A 21,355-nucleotide genomic window follows, 5' to 3' on the forward strand; every position below is an offset into this window, starting at 1 on the left:
TCAGTTTTTGAATTTCCACAAAAATTTAAAATAACCAATAAATTTCGTTCAACTTCACAATTGTGTTCCACTTGTTGTTGATTCTTCACCAAAAATTTACATTTGTTATCTTTATGTTTGAAGCATGATATGTGGGAAAAGGTTGAAAAGTTCCAGGGGGCCGAATACTTTCGCAAGGCACTGTATAATCCATTCGTCTTATTACTTACCGGGGGTTGTGGATGCGGTGAAGCGGGGTGCCAGGATCGCTGCTGGCGGAGGCAGGAGTGGGATGATCTGGACCTGTTGAAGAGTGTATAACGCGAAACAGCTGTAGTCTTGTTCTTTCTCTGCATTTTGTTAACGTACCTAGCCCTATGTTAACCTTGTCCAACTGATCCAATAAAGGACTTTGTTTTTTTAATGGAGTTAAAGAGTGCTGCATTTTTTCTCCTTCTGGATTTTTGTTTTGATACTACGTGTGGTTTCATGCAAGCACCAGAGCAACTGGTTTGGAAATCTCCACCAGTGAGTAGACCCTGCTTAGTGCCGTTTTGCTGTTTCTTATTGTATGTGGAGGCAGGAGTGAGATGATTCTGCGGGGCGCAAGCTGGAATGAGGGGGTGTTCCAATGTGTAGCCCACCGCTGCATTCTCCGGTGCTGCTGCGGATGTCCAGTGTTGCTGCGGATGTCAAGTGCTGCTTCTGGTTTTCAGCGCTGAAATCTCATCTCCCGAGATCTTGATGCCGAGATCTCCATCTACGCATGTGCCGCCCTCCGGCCGCCATTTTCCCGGAGTCCACTGCACAGGAAACCATGGAACTGCGGGGGCCCAGGCCTTTCACAAAATGTAGGCAGAGCCCCCGTGGCAGCACCGGACGCCCCCGCAGCACTGCCTGGCACCCGCAGCACCGCCGGACAACCCCTTAATCACAGCTTGTGGCCTGCAGCAATGGTCCCGGTATGGTGTATACGCATTATAAGACGCACCCCCATTTCCCCCCCAAATTTTGGGGAAAAAAAGTCTTATGATCCATAAAATAAGGTATATATTAAAGTAAAAAAATAAAGTACACATACTTGGTATCACTGTATCCAGGATAACTAGATTTATAAAACTGTCACACTAGTTAACTCCTTTAGTGAACACCGTAAAAAAGACAAACGTAGTTTAAACAATGCTTTTTCATCTTACCGCTGAACAAAAAGTGTAATAAAACACAATCAAAAAGTTGAATGGTATTGCTGAAAATGTCATATTGTCCTTCAAAAAACAAGCAACCATACAGCTTTTTCAGCAGAGAAATAAAAAATGTTAGCTCTCAGAATATACAGTGGTTGTAAAAGTATCCCTCCACTTTGGCTTTTTACCCATTTTGTTACATTACAACCTGCACCTGCAACCAGTAGTGTAAGTTGGTGAAGTGAAGTGAGAAAAATATATGCATAAATTAAATTTCTGGGATCAAATACCGTAACTAAAAATTGCCATGTGCATATGTTTTCACTCATTTCGATATGAAACCCCTTAAAATGTTCTGGTACAAACATTACCTTCATAAGTCAAATGCTTAGTGAAAGTCCACCTGTGCGCAATCTAAGCATCACATGGTCTGTCAGTAAGAGGCACCACTAACCAAACAACACCATGAAGACCAAGGAGATCTTCAAACAAGTTGGGAACAAAGTTGTTGAGTAGTACAAGTCAGGGTTGGGTTATAAAAAATATCCTAATCTCTGATGATCCCCCAGAGCACCATCAAATCCATTATCATCAAAGAACATGGTACCACAACAAACCTGCCAAGAGAGGTCCGCCCACCAATACTCAACCTGGGCATGGGGGGAATTAATCAGAGAGGCAGCACAGAGACCAAAGTTAACCCTGAAGGAGCTGTGGAGTTCACAAGCATAGACTGAAATATCTGTCCATATGACCACAATAAGCCATACACTGCATAGAGGTGGCCTTAAAGGAAGGGTTGCAAAAAAAGCGCCTTTACTTACACACAAAAACTGTAAGGCTCTTTTTGAGTTTGCCAAAAGATATGTAAGAGACTCCCCAAATGTATGGAGGAAGATGTGTGATGAGTCCAAATTTGAATTTTTTGGACACCAAGGTAAACGCTGTCTGGTGCCATGCAAACAAAGCTCACACCCCCAAGAACACCATCCCCATAGTGAAACATGGTGGTGGAAGAATCATACTGTGGGTATGTTTTTCAGCAGCAGGGATAGGCAAAATAGTCTGAGTTGAAGGGAAGATGGATAATTCAAAATACAGGGATATTATTGAGCAAAACCTTTTTCAGTCGTTTAACCCTTTCACCCCCAAGGGTGGTTTGCACGTTCATGACTAAGCCAATTTTTACAATTCTGACCACTGTACCTTTATGAGGTCATAACTGTGGAACGCTTCCATGGATCCCGGTGATTCTGACAATGTTTTCTCGTGACATATTGTACTTTATGATAGTGGTAAAATTTCATTCAAATAACTTGCGTTTAATTGTGAGAAAAATGGAAATTTGGCAAAAATTTTGAAAATTTCGCAATTTTCCAACTTTGAATTTTTATGCCCTTAAATCACAGAGATACGGCACACAAAAAACTTGATAACTAACATTTCCCACATGTTTACTTTACATCAGCACAATTTTGGAACCAAAATTTTTTTTTGTTAGGAAGTTATAAGGGTTAAAAGTTGACCAGCGATTTCTCATTTTTACAACACCATTTTATTTTTAGGACCACATCACATTTGAAGCCACTTTGAGAGGTCTATATAATAGAAAATACCCAAAAGCGACACCATTCTAAAAACTGCACCCCTTAAGGTGCTCAAAACCACATTCAAGAAGTTTATTAACCCTTTAGGTGCGTCACAGGAATTTTTTTGAATATTTAAAAAAAAATGAACATCTAACTTTCACAAAAAAAATACTTCAGGTTCAATTTTTTTTATTTTACCAAGGGTAACAGGAGAAATTGGACTGCAAAAGTTATTGTGCAATTTGTCCTGAGTACGCTGATACCTGATTTGTGGGGGGGAACGACTGTTTCGGCGCATGGCAGAGCTCAGAATGGAAGGAGCGCCGTTTGACTTTTTCAATGCAAAATTGGCTGGAATTCAGATCGGACGCCATGTCACGTTTGGAGAGTCCCTGATGTACCTAAACAGTGGAAACCCCCTACAAGTGACCCCATTTTGGAAACTAGACCCCCCAAGGAACTTATCTAGATATGTGGTGAGAACTTTGAACCCACAAGGGCTTTACAGAAGTTTATAACGTACAGCGGCACAATTAAAAAATCATATTTTTTCCACAAAAATGATCTTTTCACCCCAATTTTTATTTTCCCAAGGGTAACAGGACCCTAAAAGTTATTGTGAAATTTGTCCTGAGTATGCTGATACCCCACATGTGGGAGTAAACCACTATTTGGGCGCATGGCAGAGCTCGGAAGGGAAGCAGCGCCATTTGACGTTTTTGGCTGGAATTGAGATCAGACACTATGTCGCGATTGGAAAACCCCTGATGTACCAAAACAGTGGAAACCCCCCACAAATGACACCATTTTGGAAACTAGACCCCCTAAGGAACTTATCTAGATGTGTGGTGAGAATTTTGAACCCCCAAGGGCTTCACAGAAGTTTATAACATAAAGCCGTACAATTAAAAAATCATATTTTTTCCACAAAAATGATCTTTTCACCCTCAATTCTTATTTTTCCAAGGGTAACAGCACCCTAAAAGTAATTGTGCAATTTGTCCTGAGTACGCTGATACCCCACATGTGGGAGTAAACCACTATTTGGGCGCATGGCAGAGCTCGGAAAGGAAGCAGCACTATTTGACGTTTTTGGCTGGAATTGAGATCGGACACCATGTCGCGATTGGAAAACCCCTAATGTACCTAAACAGTAGAAACCCCCCACAAATGACACCATTTTGTAAACTAGACCCCCTAAGGAACTTATCTAGATGTGAGGTGAGCACTTTGAACCCCCAAGGGCTTCACAGAAGTTTATAATGCCAGGGCATGAAAATAAAAAAATCATATTTTTTCCACAAACATGATCAATTAGTCCCCAATTTTTTTATTTTTCGAAGGGTAACAGGAGAAATTGAACCCCAAAAGTTGTTGTCCAATTTGTCCTGAGTACTCTGACACCCCATATGTGGGAGAAAACTACTGTATGGACACACGTCAGGGCTCGGAAGGGAAGTAGTGACGTTTTGGAATGCAGACATTGATGGAATGGTCTGCGGGTGTCATGTTGCCTTTGGAGAGCCCCTAATGGACCTAAACAGTGGAAACCTCCCACAAATGACCCCATTTTGGAAACGAGACCCCCTAAGGAACTTATCTAGATGTGTGGTGAGCACTTTGAACCCCCAAGGGCTTCACAGAAGTTTATAATGCCAGGGCATGAAAATAAAAAAATCATATTTTTTCCACAAACATGATCAATTAGTCCCCAATTTTTTTATTTTTCGAAGGGTAACAGGAGAAATTGAACCCCAAAAGTTGTTGTCCAATTTGTCATGAGTACGCTGATACCTCATATGTGGGAGAAAACTACTGTATGGACACACGTCGGGGCTCGGAAGGGAAGCAGTGACGTTTTGGAATGCAGACTTTGATGGAATGGTCTGCGGGTGTCATGTGCGTTTGGAGAGCCCCTGATGTACCTAAACTATTGAAACTCCCCACAAGTGACCCCATTTTGGACACTAGACCCCCCACGGAACTTATCTAGATGTGTGGTGAGCACTTTGAACCCCCAAGTGCTTCACAGAAGTTTATAACGCTCGGACTTGAAAATAAAAAAATCATTTTTTTCCACAAAAATTATATTTTTGCCCCCAATTTTTTATTTTCCTAAGGGTAACAGGAGAAATTGGACCCAAAAAATTGTTTTGCAATTTGTCCTGAGTAGGCTGATACCCTACATGTGGGGGTAAAACACTGTTTGGGCGCATGACAGAGCTTGGAAGGGAAGGAGCACCATTTGACTTTTTCAATTCAGAATTGGCTGGAATTGAGATCAGACGCCATGTTACATTTGGAGAGCCCCTGTTGTGCCCAAACAGTGGAAACCCCCAATTCTAACTCCAACCCGAACCCCAACACACCCCTAACCCTAATCTCAGCCCTAACCCTAACCCTAACCCTAACCCTAGCCCCAACCCTAACCCTAACCCTAGCCCTAACCCTAACCCTAGCCCTAACCCTAGCCCTAACCCTAATGGAAAAATGGAAATAAATACATTTTTTTATTTTATTATTTTTCCCTAACTAAGGGGGTGATAACGGGGGGTTTGATTTACTATTTATGGCGGTTTTTATGTTTGGCAGCTGTCGCACGCTAAAAGACGCTTTTTATTGTAAAAATAGTTTTTGCATCACCACATATTGAGAGCTATAATTTTTCCGTATTTTGACCCACCGAGTCATGTGAGGTCTTATTTTTTGCGGGACGAGTTGACGTTTTTATTGGTACCATTTTCGGGCACGTGACATTTTTTGATCGCTTTTTATTCCGATTTTTGTGACGCAGAATGAATAAAAACCAGCGTTTCATGAATTTCTTTTGGGGGAGTGCGTTTACACCGTTCTGCGTGCGGTAAAATTGATAAAGCGGTTTTATTCTTCGGGTCAGTACGGTTACAGCGATACCTCATTTAGGTCGTTTTTTTATGTTTTGTCGGTTTTATGCAATGAAAACTATTTTATATAAAAATAATTATTTTTGCATCGCTTTATTCTGCAAGCTATAACTTTTTTATTTTTTCGCTGATGATGCTGTATGGCGGCTCGTTTTTTGCGGGACAAGATGACGTTTTCAGCGGTACCATGGATATTTATTATGCGTCTTTTTGATCGCGCGTTATTACACTTTTTGTTTGGCGGTATGATAATAAATCATTATTTTTTGCTTCGTTTTTATTTTTATTTTTTAAGGGGTTCGCTAAAGGGGTTAACTCATGGGACAGTTTTATAGGGCGGGTCGTTACGGACGTGGCAATACCTAATATGTGTACTTTTATTGTTTTTTTTTTTTTTATTTCCAAAAAATGTATTTATTTGGGGGAATAATTTTTTTTTTCTAATTTATTTGGCGATTTTTTTTTTAATTATTTTAACACTTTTTTTTATTTTTTTTTTAACTTTATTAAATAGTCCCAGGTGGGACATCACTGTCCTGTGACAGATCACTGTGACAGATCAGCAATCTGTCACAGGCAGTGCCGAAGGCTTCCTCATGCCTGCGCTTTGCAGGAAAGGAGCCCCCCGCAGCAGCGCTGCACGTTGCGCTGCTGTGGGGGGGGGGGCTCAGGGAAGCACAGAGGGAGCCCCCTCCCTGCCGATGCTTCCCTTTAACCCCCGGTACACCGCGATCATGTTTGATCGCGGTGTGCAAGGGGTTAACGTGTCGGGGGCGGTCCGTGACCGCCCCTGACACATTGTGCCTGGTGTCAGCTGTGATAATCAGCTGACACCCGGCCGTGATCAGCGGCGCTCACCACGTGGGCGCCGCTGATCGCGGTAGACGTACTATCCCGTCCATGGGCATAGGGTCCCGGGTCCCGTGGACGGGATAGTACGTCTGATGTCAGGAAGGGGTTAATGATTTGAGACTGAGACAGAGCATAAAGATGAAGCAACGCTCAATTGATTTAAGGGAAAACCTGGAAATGTTTTGGAGTGGCCTAGCCAAAGACCACGATCTTAATCAAATTGAGAATCTGTGGTCAGACTTGAAGATTGCTGTTCACCTGAGGAAACTATCTAACTTGAAGGAGTTGGAGCAGTTATGCCTTGAGAAGTGGGAAATAATCCCAGCGGCAAGATATGGAAAACACATAGAGACTATCCAATGCGACTTGCAGCTGTGAAAGGGGGCTCTACAAAGTATTGACTTTTGGGAGTTGAATAGTTATTCACACTGAAGTTTTAAGTTATTTTAGCCTATTTGTTGCTTGCTTTACAATAAAAAGAAAACCAAATGTTCACAGTTGTAGGAATGTTCTTTACATGAACTGATGCTAATCATAAAAAAAATTGAAATTCCAGGTTGTGAGGGGGTGAATACTTTTGCAAGCCATTGTAGAGAGACAAAAACAATTGTTTATTTTTTTTTATTTTATTGTGTAAAAGCAGCAAAGCATAAAAAGTACACATACAATGGGTACGGAAAGTATTCAGACCCCTTTAAATTTTTCACTCTTTGTTTCATTGCAGCCATTTGGTAAATTCAAAAAGGTTCTTTTTTCTCGTTAATGTACACTCTGCACCCCATCTTGACTGAAAAAAAACAGAAATGTAGAAATTTTTGCAAATGTATTAAAAAGGAAAAAACTAAAATATCACATGGTCATAAGTATTCAGACTCTTTGCTCAGACACTCATATTTAAGTTGCATGCTGTCCATTTCCTTGTGATCCTCCTTGAGATGGTTCTACTCCTTCATTGAAGTCCAGCTGTGATAAATTAAACTGATAGGACTTGATTTGGAAAGACACACATCTGTCTATATAAGACCTCACAGCTCACAGTGCATGTCAGACTAAATGAGAATCATGAGGTCAAAGGAACAGGCCAAGGAGCACAGAGACATAATTGATGCAAGTTACAGATCTTCCCAAGGTTACAAAAGAATTTCTGCAGTACTCAAAGCTCCTAAGAGCACAGTGGCCTCCATAATCCTCAAATGGAAGAAGTTTGGGACCTCCAGAAGTCTTCCTAGACCTGGCCGTCCAGCCAATCTGAGCAATTGTGGAAGAAGAGCCTTGGTGAGAGAGTTAAAGAAGAACCCCAAGATCACTGTGGCTGAGCTCCACAGATGCAGTAGGGAGATGGAAGAAAGTCAACTTTCACTGCAGCCCTCCACGAGTCGGGCCTTTATGGCAGAGTGGCCCAATGGAAGCCTATCCTCAGTGCCAGACATATTAAAGCCTGCTTAGAGTTTGCTAAAAAACACATGAAGGACTCCACGACTATGAGAAATAAGATTCTCCAGTCTGATGAGACGAAGATAGAACTTTTTTGGTGATAATTCAAAGCTGTATGTGTGGAGAAAACCAGACACTTCCCCTGACGAAGCCGTCCGTGTAACGGTGACACGCGTTGGGTCCTTCCACCCTTGTGCTCTGTCTCCTTCATCTGGGCCCTCCAGCATGGAACCTTGGTGACTCGCTCCTTTACATGTGAGGGTGCATTCCTCATGAGCCCCACAGACTACCTCGCATCATCTCCATAAGCACTGCTGTGCTTTTACTTTCCATCTTTGTCTACCATATTACCCTTTATGCATGTGGGTTGTGTCATGTCTTACAAGTTCAGCAGTTTTTTTTTTGCTTTTTTTTTCTTTGTGCTGTTGTTGTCACCATGTTAGTAAACTCTTGACATGGTATTACATGGGTATTATTGGCACTATTTAGTGCGCATATTTTCTGTATACATGGCACTTCTTGCCACACTATGAGGCTGTGTTGGTTCTTCCAGGAGCGCTCAATTACTGCAGACAGCATGTGAAGTATATTGTATTCTTGGGTCTACTGCAATGTAATTAAATTTGCTTGACTATTGTACTTATATATACAATTTTTTGTATATCCAGGTTATCACATGGTTTCTCTGGTTTAGACTCTCTTCCTATTCTGGGTATATAATATGAACTTCTAGCACATGTTGTTTTCTTGCAGGTTGCTGGTCCATACAGGGCTGCTGCATATTTTGTATATTATCTATTGCATATAGGAGCAGGGCACATGCGGTTTGTTCCTTACCACTGTTTTTAGACGTTTTTATGTGGTGTTGTCAATAAAGCTTTTTCTATCCACAAATTACAATTGTGGTGTGCATTCATCATAGTGGTCTTCTTTTTCCTTGTTCTGGGAGAAAACCAGGCACTGCTCATCACCTGCCCAATACAATCCCAACAGTAAAACATGGTAGTGGCAGCATCATGCTATGGGGTTGTTTTTTCAGCTGCAGGGACAGGACGACTGGTTGCAATTGAAGGAAACATTAATGCGGCCAAATACAGAGATATCCTGGATGAAAACCTCTTACAGAGTGCTCTGGACCTCAGACTTGGCCGAAGGTTCACCTTCCAGCAAGACAATGACCCTAAGCACACTGCTAAAATAGCAAAGGCGTGGCTTCAGAACAACTCTGTAACCATTCTAGACTGGCCCAGCCAGAGCCCTGACCTAAACCCCATTGAGCATCTCTGGAGAGACCTGAAAATGGCTGTCCACCAACATTCACCATCCAACCTGACGTAACTGGAGAGGATCTGCAAGGAAGAATGGCAGAGGATCCCCAAATCCAGGTGTGAAAAACTTGTTGCATCATTCCCAAGAAGACTAATGGCTGTACTAGCTCAAAGGGCTGATTCTACTTAATACTGAGCAAAGGGTCTGAATACTTATGACCATGTGATATTTCAGTTTTTCTTTTTAATAAATTTGCAAAAATTTCTACATTTCTGTATTTTTCTGTCAAGATGGGGTGTAGAGTGTACATTAATGAGAAAAAAAAATGAAATTTTTTGAATTTACCAAATGACTGCAATGAAACAAAGAGTGAAAAATTTAAAGGGGTCTGAATACTTTCCGTACCCACTGAATTATTGGTAAATTCTACTGTTGGAAAATAGTCCACCCAGTCATCCTGAAGGTAAGAAATAAAGCAGTGCAGGTATTGTTCTAGAGTTTGGTTAGTTCTTTCAGTCTGGCCATTGGATTGTGGGTGGAAGGCAGTAGTCAAATTGACAGTAACTCCTAAAGCTGTACAGAAGCTTTTCCAAAATATTGATGTAAACTGAACACCTCTATCAGAAATTACATTGTCAGGGATTCCATGCAGCCTAAATATCTGTTTGACTTTTTATTCTGTGGCTTGTTCAGTGGTAGTTATCCCTTTAGTTGGAATAAAATGGCCTACCACAATAAGGATAACAATCAGTAATTGAAATTGTTCCTCAAACCCTGGATGGAACTGGAAGAGGTTGAAGGAGTGCTAGAGAACAAGATTGTGGCATCTTGCTCTGTGCACATGTTAAACAGGAGGAAACATATTTTATCATATCCTCCCTACAATTAGGCCATTAGAAAGAACAAAACAGTAGTTCTTGTGTTTGCATGACTCCAGTGTGCCCTACAAGTTTAGAATAATGGACAAGTTTGAGGACTTCAAGTCGAGTAGATTCTGGGACACACATTTGGTGGTTCTGTGTCCCAAACCCCTCCTTAAAAGAAAGATCAAAGTTTTTAGAAGGTTTTAAAGATTCCACCTTAGGGACCACCGCAACTTTTTTAGTCTGCAAGGCCACCAAAGCAGATAGACAAGATGATAATTTAGAATGAACAGGTTTAATCCTCTGCCAAGGTGGCACAGATGAAGACAGAGTTGATGTACCTGCTACATCACTGAAAGTGTCCCCTGTACCGGAAAATACTTTATCCTGAGAATTTCTGCTCTCTTGAGCATCCCTAATTGGCATAGATGAACCAAGCAAGCTGCTGTTTTTGTCGATACCTTGGGTTTGCTCAGATCTAGCCTTTTCTGCTTCCATGCAATCAGATTACTCTCTTAGGCCGGCGTCACACTGGAGAGAAATATGGACGAGTGAGAGGTGTTAAAAACACACATTGCACACGGACCAATGATTCTCTATGAGGTAGCTCCCATCAGCCGTATATTTCTCGCGTATATTTTACGGTCCGTGCCAATCGCAGCATACTGCGATTGTCAGCGTACTACGCCCGTAGTAGGCCAATGCAAGTCTATGGGTGCGCCAAGAAATGCATTACACACGGACCACATGTGTGACTTGCGAGAAATGCGCACCGCTGTCCTTAAGGCTACTTTCACACATCAGGTTTTCGGCGTCAGGCGCGATCCGGCGTCGTGCCGGAACGCTGGATCCGGCAAATGTTTCGTAAAACCGGATGTGACGGATCCGGTTTTCTGCCGGATCCGTCTTTTTCTTGACAGACAAAACCGGATCCGTCTCATCCGGTTCATCCGTTTTTCTATCCGTTTTTCGACGGATTACGCCGGATCCGGTTTTTAAAATTGACCCTTGTGGCCTTCCGAACGGGATTGGCTACTGGAAAACTATATATAGCATGTTCCTACAGCCCTTCTTTGACAGGTTGTAGAGGAGAAAGTGCAGGTTGGAGAGAAGAGCAAGTTACTGGCGAAGATGGATGTTGTCATTGGAAATATTTTGAAGAATTTGGCGGATTTTATAGCGGAGGCAAATCGTTGGAGGGTGATTGTTCTGGAGAAGGAGAGAGCGAGACAGCAGCGCATCAGGCATCGTAGACGACGTTTGTGGATCCACCCCATCACAGCCAAGAGAATGACGCGTGGGGTCTATTCTACACTATGCATGGACCTTCGACGAAACCCGGATAAATTTTTTGGATATGTTAGGATGAAAATGGAGAATTTTGATTACTTGGTGGAGCGCATTGCACACCTCATAAGAAAAGCGGACACCTATTGCCGCTTCTCTGTTTCACCCGCAGAGCGTCTGATGGTGACTTTAAGGTAAGCCACATTTATTGGATATGCTCGCATCAGAGCACACTTTCACTGCAATCTTGTTGGTGGTAGTTTGTATCTCCAAGTGTTATAGGTCAGTTTTGGTATGTAATGCTGTGATTTAAAACTAATTTATTGTTTTTTAATTCCCCACAGATTTCTTGCAACTGGAGAATCCCTTTCGTCACTGCATTTCCAGTACAGACTCGGGATTTCCACCATATCTGGAATTGTGAAGTACACATGCCGTGCACTGTGGGACTCCTTAGCTGAAGAGTTTTTACCAGAGCCCACAACAGAGAGGTGGATTGAAATTGCTGACAAGTTTCAACAGATATGTCAGTTTCCAAACTGCTTGGGCGCTGTGGACGGGAAACATATCCGCATTGTAAAGCCAGCTGGATCGGGATCGGAATATTTCAATTACAAGAAATATTTTTCAATTGTCCTCATGGCCATCGCTGACGCGGAATACAAATTTATTGCGGTTGATATTGGGGCCTATGGCCGCTCCAATGACTCTCAAGTTTTCAAACTGTCTGCCATGGGGCGTAAACTGTATGGAAACACCTTCCAGTTCCCACCACCTAGACCGCTGCCGCAAACATCTGGTCCACCTATGCCATTTGTCTGTGTAGGGGATGAAGCCTTCCAGCTGTCAGAACACCTTTTGAAACCGTACTCTAGCAGAGGATTGACAAGACCAAAACGCATTTTTAATTACCGCCTCACAAGAGCAAGAAGAATGGTTGAATGTACCTTTGGTATTCTGACAGCCAAATGGCGGGTCCTATTGACTGCGATCAACCTCAAGACAGAAACTGTGGACGAGGTGATCAAAGCGTGCGTGGTACTCCACAATTTTGTTATCTGCAAGGAACCCATTTCCATTGAGGACACCTCTGAAGAAACCACCTTGCAAGATTACCATGACATTACCACTAGAAGTTCTGTGACGGTTTCAGTAATGAGGGACAATTTTGCACTATACTTTATGTCACCTCAGTCCAGAGTACACTGGCAGGATGACAGAGTGTGAAAGATTTGTGCCCAACCAAACTTGTGTACCTTCTGTACCATCAGTATATACCTTTGCCAACCAAAGTTGGCTATCTTGTCATGGTCTCTATTTTTAGCTTTAGGCCACAGGTGTGTACCTGGTTGTGTTTTATGCAAAGTATTTCACCTTTTAACAAAAGTTGTGTACATTGTTAGGAAATCACCAACAATAAACACAACTTTTTAGGTGAAATACTTTGCTTCAAACACAACCAGGAACACAACTGTGGCAAAAAGCTAAAATTTACCCACAGTTATATACCTAGTTTTGAATACCATTTCACCTTTTAAATACCCTGTATTTAACCTTTTTCGCCGCAGAAAGAAATGACAGACAACCAGTGTAAAATAATTTAACTTTTATTGAAAAATGTTTTTTTTAGTAAACTTTTTTAAAATTTTAATAAACTTGTTTAATAAAACTTTGAAACTATAAAACTGAAACCATAAAACTGGTCATTTTTATTTAAATACACACATTATAAATCTGTGTAGTGTGTGGTGGAAATACTGCTGTAGGGGCTGCGGGACACTTCGACACTGGGAGTGTGGAGAGAGGACTGGGATCGTGGTGGGAAAGGAACAGTTAGAGGTGAAGGTGTGGAAAAAACTACAGAATGGGTGGACATGTGGGAAGCAGAAGAGGTGGTGGGTGGTGGATTGGAGGGTTGGGTAGGGACTGTAGGAGCAGATGATGTTGATGGCAAGTTGTATGGGGAAGGAGTTTGGTACGGGGCAGGTTGCTGGAAGTGGGGAGATGTCTGGTACGGGGCAGGTTGCTGGAAGTGGGGAGATGTCTGGTACGGGGCAGGTTGCTGGAAGTGGGGAGATGTCTGGTACGGGGCAAGTTGCTGGAAGTGGGGAGATGTCTGGTACTGGTGAGGTTGCTGGTACTGGGGAGTTTGCAGGTACTGGGGAGGTTGCTGGTACTGGGGAGGTTGCTGGTACTGGGGAGGTTGCTGGTACTGGGGAGGTTGCTGGTGCTGGGGAGGTTGCTGGTGCTGGGGAGGTTGATGGTGCTGGGGAGGTGGATGGTGCTGGGGAGGTGGATGGTGCTGGGGAGGTGGATGGTATGTAATAGGAGGGGGAGGATGGAAAGTGGCTGGAGGGGGTGTAGATGTAATAGGAGGGGGAGGATGGAAAGTGGCTGGAGGGGGTGTAGATGTAATAGGAGGGGGAGGATGGAAAGTGGCTGGAGGGGGTGCAGGTGGAGGAACTACTGTGGTGGGAGGAGGAGGTTGGGAGGTAACTTGCTGGAGAGCAGCGTGGCCTGAATGCATTACATGCATCTGCTGGGCAGGAGAGAGCGTTTCCATGCGCTCCACAACAGACCTGAAAAAGGTGTGGTTTGGCGAAGATCTTGCTTCGGAATGCATGGTTTGCAGAAGTGTCTTCACCTCCAGAATGCTGGAGTTGATCTGCTGATAGCCTGCGGAGATTTGCTCTGACAAGACTTTTAGACAGTTCTGGAAAGATGCATTCAGATGCAAGAACTCTGGCGCATAAGTCTTTTCCTGACCCCTCTGCCACTGCCGCCCAGTACCCGCAGGTGTACTAGAGGTGGCAGGGGCAGAAGGGTGGGGTAAAGGGAAAGCGATCTCCTCACCAGCAGCTTCATGTAATGTAGGCGGCCACGATGCTCCTGTGCTGGTGGATGGGACAGATGGGTCGAATGTGTGGGAAGGCTGGGAAGGTGCAGATGTACCGGGGCGGTCGAAGTGTCCCTCGGTGCCGGTCTCCTCACTGATCGCCTCAGAAGGGTCCAATCGTGCAGGCTCCCGAGTGCTGCTCACCGTGCTGTGGAATAAAGAGAAAAAAAAACAATTAAAATACTGACATGGTATGGCCCTGGCTGAAAAAAAAATTTACATCTAACATTTGTTTTCACATGTGGTGTGTAATATTTACCTTCTGGTGACCATTGTTTCCCGGAGGAACGACAGGGCTTCTGCGTACTTGTACTTGCTCCTGCGTCCTCCAGATCCACTCGGGGCCCGCATCTCTTTATTGAACTCCTTCTTGAAACGATCCCTCACAGACCGCCACCGATTCACAATTCTGTTCCCTGAAATGAGAAAGGAGTGGTTAGTATACAACATCAGTGTTTCCCAAACTCCAGTCCTCATGGTCCCCAGGGGTCATGTTTTCAGGATTTCCATAGTAAATAGAAATCCTGAACACATGATCCGTGGGGACCACGAGGACTGGAGTTCGGGAAACACTGGTTTACATCAAGCAACCGGTACTGTATATACTTACGCTCTGTAATCTGGGCCCGAACATCGAGGTCCTCCCAGCGGCCCACAAGGAGCGAACAGATTTCCTCCCAGAGTCGTCGGGTAACGATAAGGTCAGCGTGGCGGCGGTCAGCCATATTCCAGAGCGGCTCCCTTTCTCGGACGAGATCGATGAGGTGGTCCACATCGAGTCCTCCATCCTCACCGTCAGAGTCGGGAGCACGCTGTGAAGGCTGTTAAAGAAAAAGACAAAAATAACATAATTAGCCTCCACATAAGAAATGAAATAAAAAGTGCAAAAAAACAAAGCAAAAATATTTATACTTACACGCTGGTGACCGCCGCGTTGCTGTCGCCGACGACCCTGGGAGGCACTGCGAGGACCTCTTGGCCGAGCACCAGATTGGGAAGACTAGAGAAGAAAACAAAAAATGTTATGTCTTTGGATGTAGGCATTTGTTTGCTGTGTGTGGTCTGCAGAACATTGTTTTCTATGTGTTGTGTGTAGTGTGATGTTGTGTTTCTGCGTTTGATGCAAAAAACTTACCAATTGTGAGCCCACTCCAAGCGTCTGTCCACCCCTTCCTTCTTCTTCTGGGAGCTCCTCTTCATCTTGTGAATCCTGTTTTGAAATAAAAGGCAATGAATAGACATATATTACAGAGAAGATGGATTTTGGAAATAAAAACTTACCGTCAAACGCTGACGATGCGAGGGAGGGCTCCCAGAAGATGATGTGCTGTCTTCCTGGTGGCCACACTCCATGCCTGTGGGTGGTGTTCCAGCTGCTGCCATTGCTGCTGCTGCTGCTGCATCTATTGGGCGGCTGTTGAATAAAGAGAAACAAAGGGCCAATGAATATCTTGATATTCAATAGCCCTAGTTTGGAGGAATGGGGGATTTGATAATTACCGTCTCTCATCTGCTGCTGGCCTCCTCTCCTCAGCATGTTCCATTTGCTGCTCCATTTGGGGTGGTGGTGGTGCTGATGGTGCTGCAGTGGTCTCCTGCCTTCTCCTGCTTTGCTTGGTTGCTTTCTTGGGTGGCATGTTGGGTGTGGCTGTGGGTCCCACTGTCTTGCTTTTATATATGTCTTGTGGGCAGAGCTACTGAGCATGCTCAGACCAAAAAACCGGATCCGGCCGCCGGATCCAGCTTTCGCCGGATCCGGCGCATTGCGGCGCTCATAGGCTTTCATTGTGTGAAAAAGCCGGACGCGCCGGATCCGGCGTGTCCGGCTTTTTCGCCGGAGACAAAAAACGTTACAGTAGCCGTTTTTTCCAGACGCCGGATCGCGACACATTGCCGGATCCGGCGAAAACCGGATGAAACGCATGGCCATCCGGCGCGATCCGGCGCAAATGCAAGTCAATGGGGGAGAAACCGGATCCGGCATTGCATTTCGCCGGATCCGGTTTCTGTCAAAAGCGCCGGATCGCGCCTGACGGCGAAAACCTGATGTGTGAAAGAGGCCTTAACAAAAGTCGGCAATTCAGTGCACGATACAGTAAAATCACGCTGACAGGTTTAATAAAGAAACGAAAGAATAGATATATACACATAGAATACATATATCTATATATATATATATATACACACTAGCTATGAACCCGTTCTACGCCCGGGTGGCGAGCATTTTTATTGGTATATGGTCTCCCATCCTGGTATGTGCTGCCACCCTCCTATCCTGGTACGCATGGCACCCCTCATTCCTATCCTGGTATCCATGGTCCCCTCATCCCCCCAATCCTGGTATGCATGGCACCCCATTCTTCATCCTGGTATGCATGGTCCCCTCACCCCCCCAATCCTGGTATGCATGGTACTCCCTCATCCCTATCCTGATATGCATGGTCCCCTCACCCCCTATCCTGGTATGCATGGTACCCCTCACCCCCAATCCTGGTATGCATGGTACTCCCTCATCCCTATCCTAGTATGCATGGCCCCCTCATCCCCCAATCTTGGTATGTATGGTCCTCTCACCCCCCCAATCCTGGTATGCATGGACCCCTCACCCCCCTATCCTGGTATGCATGGTCCTCTCACCCCCCTATCCTGGTATGTATGCATGGTCCTCTCACCCCCCTATCCTGGTATGTGTGGTCCGTCCCCTCACCCCCATTCCTGGTATGCATGGTCCTCTCACCCCCCTTTTCCTGGTTTGCATGGTCCCCTCACCCCTTTATCCTGGCATGCATGGTGCTCTCACCCCCCTATCCTGGTATACATGCTACCCCTCACCCCCAATCCTGGTATACATGGTCCCCCTCACCCCCCTTTCCTGGTATGCATAGTCTCCTCACCCCCCTTTCCTGGAATGCATGGTCCCCTCACTCACCTATCCTGGTATGCATGGTCCCTTCACCCCCCTATCATGGTATGCATGGTCCCCTCACCCCCCAATCCTGGTATGCATGGTCCCCTCACCCCCAATCCTGGTATGCATGGTCCCCTCACCCCCCAATCCTGGTATGCATGGTCCCCTCAATCCTGGTATGCATGGTCCCCTCACCCTCGAATCCTGGTATGCATGGTCCCCTCACCCTCCTTTCTTGGTATGCATAGTCCTCTCACCCCCCAATCCTGGTATGTATGGTCCCCTCACCCCCCTATCCTGGTATGCATGGTCCTCTCACCCCCCTATCCTGGTATGCATGGTCCCCTCACCCTCCTTTCTTGGTATGCATGGCCCTCTCACCCCCATATCCTGGTGTGCATGGTCCCCTCACCACCCTTTTTGTGGCATGCATGGTCCTCCCACCCCCCTTTCATGGTATGCATGGTCCCTTCACCCCTCTTTCGTGGTATGCATGGCCCCCTCACCCCCCAATCCTGGTATGCATGGTCCCCTCACCCCCCTTTCATAGTATACATGGTCCCCTCACCCCCCCTTTCGTGGTATGCATGGTCCCCTCACCCCTGTTTCGTGGTATGCATGGCCCCCTCACACCCCTTTCATGGTATGCATGGTCCCCTCACCCCCCTTTTTGTGGTATGCATAGTCCTCTCACCCCCTTTCCTGGTATGCATGGTCCCCTCAACCCTATTAAACTACACACACAAAAAAAAAACATTTATGCACACCCTTCTTTCCTGTGCTCCAGCGCTGTCACCGTCGTTCTGCTGGAGCCCGGGGCAGGAGTGCGGCAGGAATCGCGCATGCTCACAGCGCTGTCCGGGGCCATATTGCTGAAGACACACTGCAAATGGCGCCAGATCCCGCTATGCGAATACGCGATTCCGGCCGCACTCCTGCCCCAGTCTCTGGCCGAAGAGAAGCGCAGTGGCAACGCTCCTCCCGGGCAGGTAAGTATGTAAGTATGGCATCAGAGATGGCGGTATGCAGTGTGTACGGTACCGCCATCTCTGGCGCCATACACACTCCTCACCGCGGGATGCCTCAATCTGTCTGGAGCCAGACTGCGCAGGCGTGTCGCACTTGCACAGTCTATAAAGGCTTCGGACAGAGTGACGCTTAGCCCGTTATATTATATATATATATATATATATATATATATACACACATGTCATTGAGACATATATATATATATATTTATATTTCATAGAGTTCTACATAGTAGAATAGACGCAAAATCAATTGCTGGCTTCTGTAAAATCATTCCCAAACCCGACATGAAATGACACATGGTTTACATACAGTAAACTATTTCATGTATTTTTTATATGTCCTTGACTAATAATTAAATTAGGGTTTGTGAGTAAAATTTGAGATGGCTAGGTGTAAAATTAAGGGGTTAATTCGTTGGCAAAGATTGCGTGGGCTCCCGCGGCAAAATCACAACAAGAGAGGTAAAGCAGGTTAGTGAGGGCAGATTTTCATAGCCTTGAGAGAGACCATTGTTTTTGCTATAAAAATCTGCCCCCAGACAACCCAGAAAAGGGGCATCTATAAGATGCGCTTTTTCTGGCACTTATCCTCTCTATTCCCATTGCCCTGTAGCGGTGGCTAATGGGTTAACATTAATGGCTTAATGTCATCTTGCAATTGGAAGGTAACATTAACCCTTTGTTATTAACCCATCAGTCAACGCTACAGGGCAATGGGAATAGAGAGGACAAGTGCCGGGAAAGGCACATCTTATATATGCGCCTTTTCTGGGGTGTCTAGGGGCAGATTTTTGTAGCCCGGGGCGGGGCAAAAACCATGGTCCTTCTCAAGGCTATTAAAATCTGCCCTCACTCACTTTACCTCTTTACCTCTCTGGTTGACAAATTACCGCGGGAGCCGAAACAATTTTTTTGCAACGAATTAACCCCTTAAATTAACACCTACACCTCCCAATTTTACACACAAACCCTCATCTAATTACTAGTGAAAGACATATAAAAAAACATGAAATGAAATAGTTTACTGTATGTAAACCATGTGTCATTTCATGTCGGGTTTTGGAAGGATTTTAATGAAGCCGGCAAATGTGTCAGCGGCTATTCTGCTATGTAGAACTATATTTATATATATATATATATATATATATATATATATATATATATATTGTGAGGTATCGCTGTCATTCAAGTAGGGGATACTTGCTCAGTAGCCACAAAATCAGATCCGGCACAGATTTTCCATCAAATCATAACAGTCCATGCAGTTTATTAGGCATCATAAACCATGACCAGCAACATAAAGATTATATAAATGGCATAGGATCCATGACAGAGCTTCACTCTGTTAGCAATGTCCAATATGCAGGCTTTTCAGCCTCACAGTTATATCTCACCCTGTCAGGGTTCTCTCATGGCTGCTTCTCCATACTGCAGACATTCATTCCCTCCAGGGAACTCTCAGGCACTAAACACAGCGTCCACATCCTGTCAGGAAGGTAGCCACACGAGACCTTCCAAATGGACCAATCGGGTCCTTGCATTCACTTCATGTGACCTACCCTGGCCACATTATATGGTCCATAGCCACTCCCACCGGGTCACATGACTATGACCTCATCACAGGTCCTTCAACCACTCACACTCTTTACAACAGTGTTCTTTAAACACACCCCCTGGGTGGGTTTGTAGGTAACTGGCCCGCCCATCTCCCTAGTTACCTGGAGACTTCTCCCTGTCACATTAAAGCAGCACCTCAGCAGTATCACTGCTGATGAACACATAAGTCTCCATCTCAAAGTCACCCACTTTGAGATACATAATGGCCATTCAGTATTCTGCCATTCATCCTTTCCCCTTCGACATCCACACAGCGCCCCCTAGCAGACACAGTGGTTAGTTACTACACCACTATATATATATATATATAATGAGTGTGTCTCTGTAAGATGTATATATATATATGTATATTCATTCTATGTGTATATATCTGTTCTTTCGTTTGTGTTTGAAAACCTGTCATAGGGCTCCATTATATGTCCATTTTGCAAACCGGTGATAAATTCTCGGCATACGGATGCCATACGGATTACTTACGGATGCTTACATGTGCAAAATACGCGTCCACACCCTGACAACAGATGACATACGGATCACTATTTAGAGACCATTTCTGCTTATTACGGCCGTAAAATACGGACCGTATTTTTATACGTTGTGTGTGACTCCAGACTTAATTACAGTATTCATCAAGCATACTCAGCTCTGGTTCTGAGGGCTTTCTAAGAGAATCAACCATGCATTCTTCTACAGGATTGTATTTGGAAGGTTGTGGAAAGTACGGAGACTCTGCCATCTTCTGCTTGTTAAGAACAATATCTTTTGATTCTTCTGGCTCAGGGCTAGAAATAGTGCTAAACTGGGTAAAAGCTGGCAAAAGTTCTGCATTGTGCGATTCTATTTTTTCTGTGTAGCTCAGTGAGTTGACCCCGTTGATGAATCCTGGTTCAAATTTTCCATAGCCTGGTCCAATAGCATGGGGATCAGGGACCACTTCAGGGCCATGAAAACCATTCAGCAGTACAATTGGACCATCAAGATTTTCGTTCTTTTCAGATGCCTCAAATGACTCCTGTCGGCTGGTGTTTTTCACAATAACACTATCTGCTGGAACATCAGGGACAGAAACCGATTGGGCCAAAGACAGATTCTCCAACACATTTCTGATGGTTTGAGATGGTTTTCCTCTTCATCACTTACTGTTTGGATAGCCTTTTTGGCATCCAAACTTGAAGCATCAGAGATATTAAAAGCAGCAAGAAGATCGTCAAAGTCTAGAGTCTTCATGTCCCCCATGACTGAAAAGGTGACGGTATCTGGTAGTGCTAATGCACAGCTCCACTTAGTGTAGATGCCGCACTCAAACCCCACCCTGTGTATTCTGATCACAGCTACAGCCACCTGGGTCTAGCCAAGTCCACAGCCACACAATCATATTGACCAGATCAGTAGGCTGGGAACTGGAGAAACTAACATGGTCGAGAATGACTGGGCCTGGGAAAGAGGAGGGGACTAACTAGTGAAGGGAGGGGGTTAGACGAGTCCTACTAATGGAGGAGGGAACACCAGCTGTATCACAGCTGGAGCAGGGAGCTACTGAGCA

General features: G+C 44.7%; 1 pseudogene; it reads right to left on the reverse strand.

Moving 5' to 3' along the window:
* Window positions 1-21,048, reverse strand: part of LOC141086307 (zinc finger protein 592-like) — a 126,044-nt pseudogene extending 104,996 nt beyond the window's left edge.
* Between the last annotated feature and the right edge of the window lie 307 nt (window positions 21,049-21,355).

Source organism: Dendrobates tinctorius, unplaced genomic scaffold (assembly GCF_039654945.1).
Source record: "Dendrobates tinctorius isolate UK_male_01 unplaced genomic scaffold, ASM3965494v1 ptg000031l, whole genome shotgun sequence".
Lineage (NCBI taxonomy): Eukaryota > Metazoa > Chordata > Amphibia > Anura > Dendrobatidae > Dendrobates > Dendrobates tinctorius.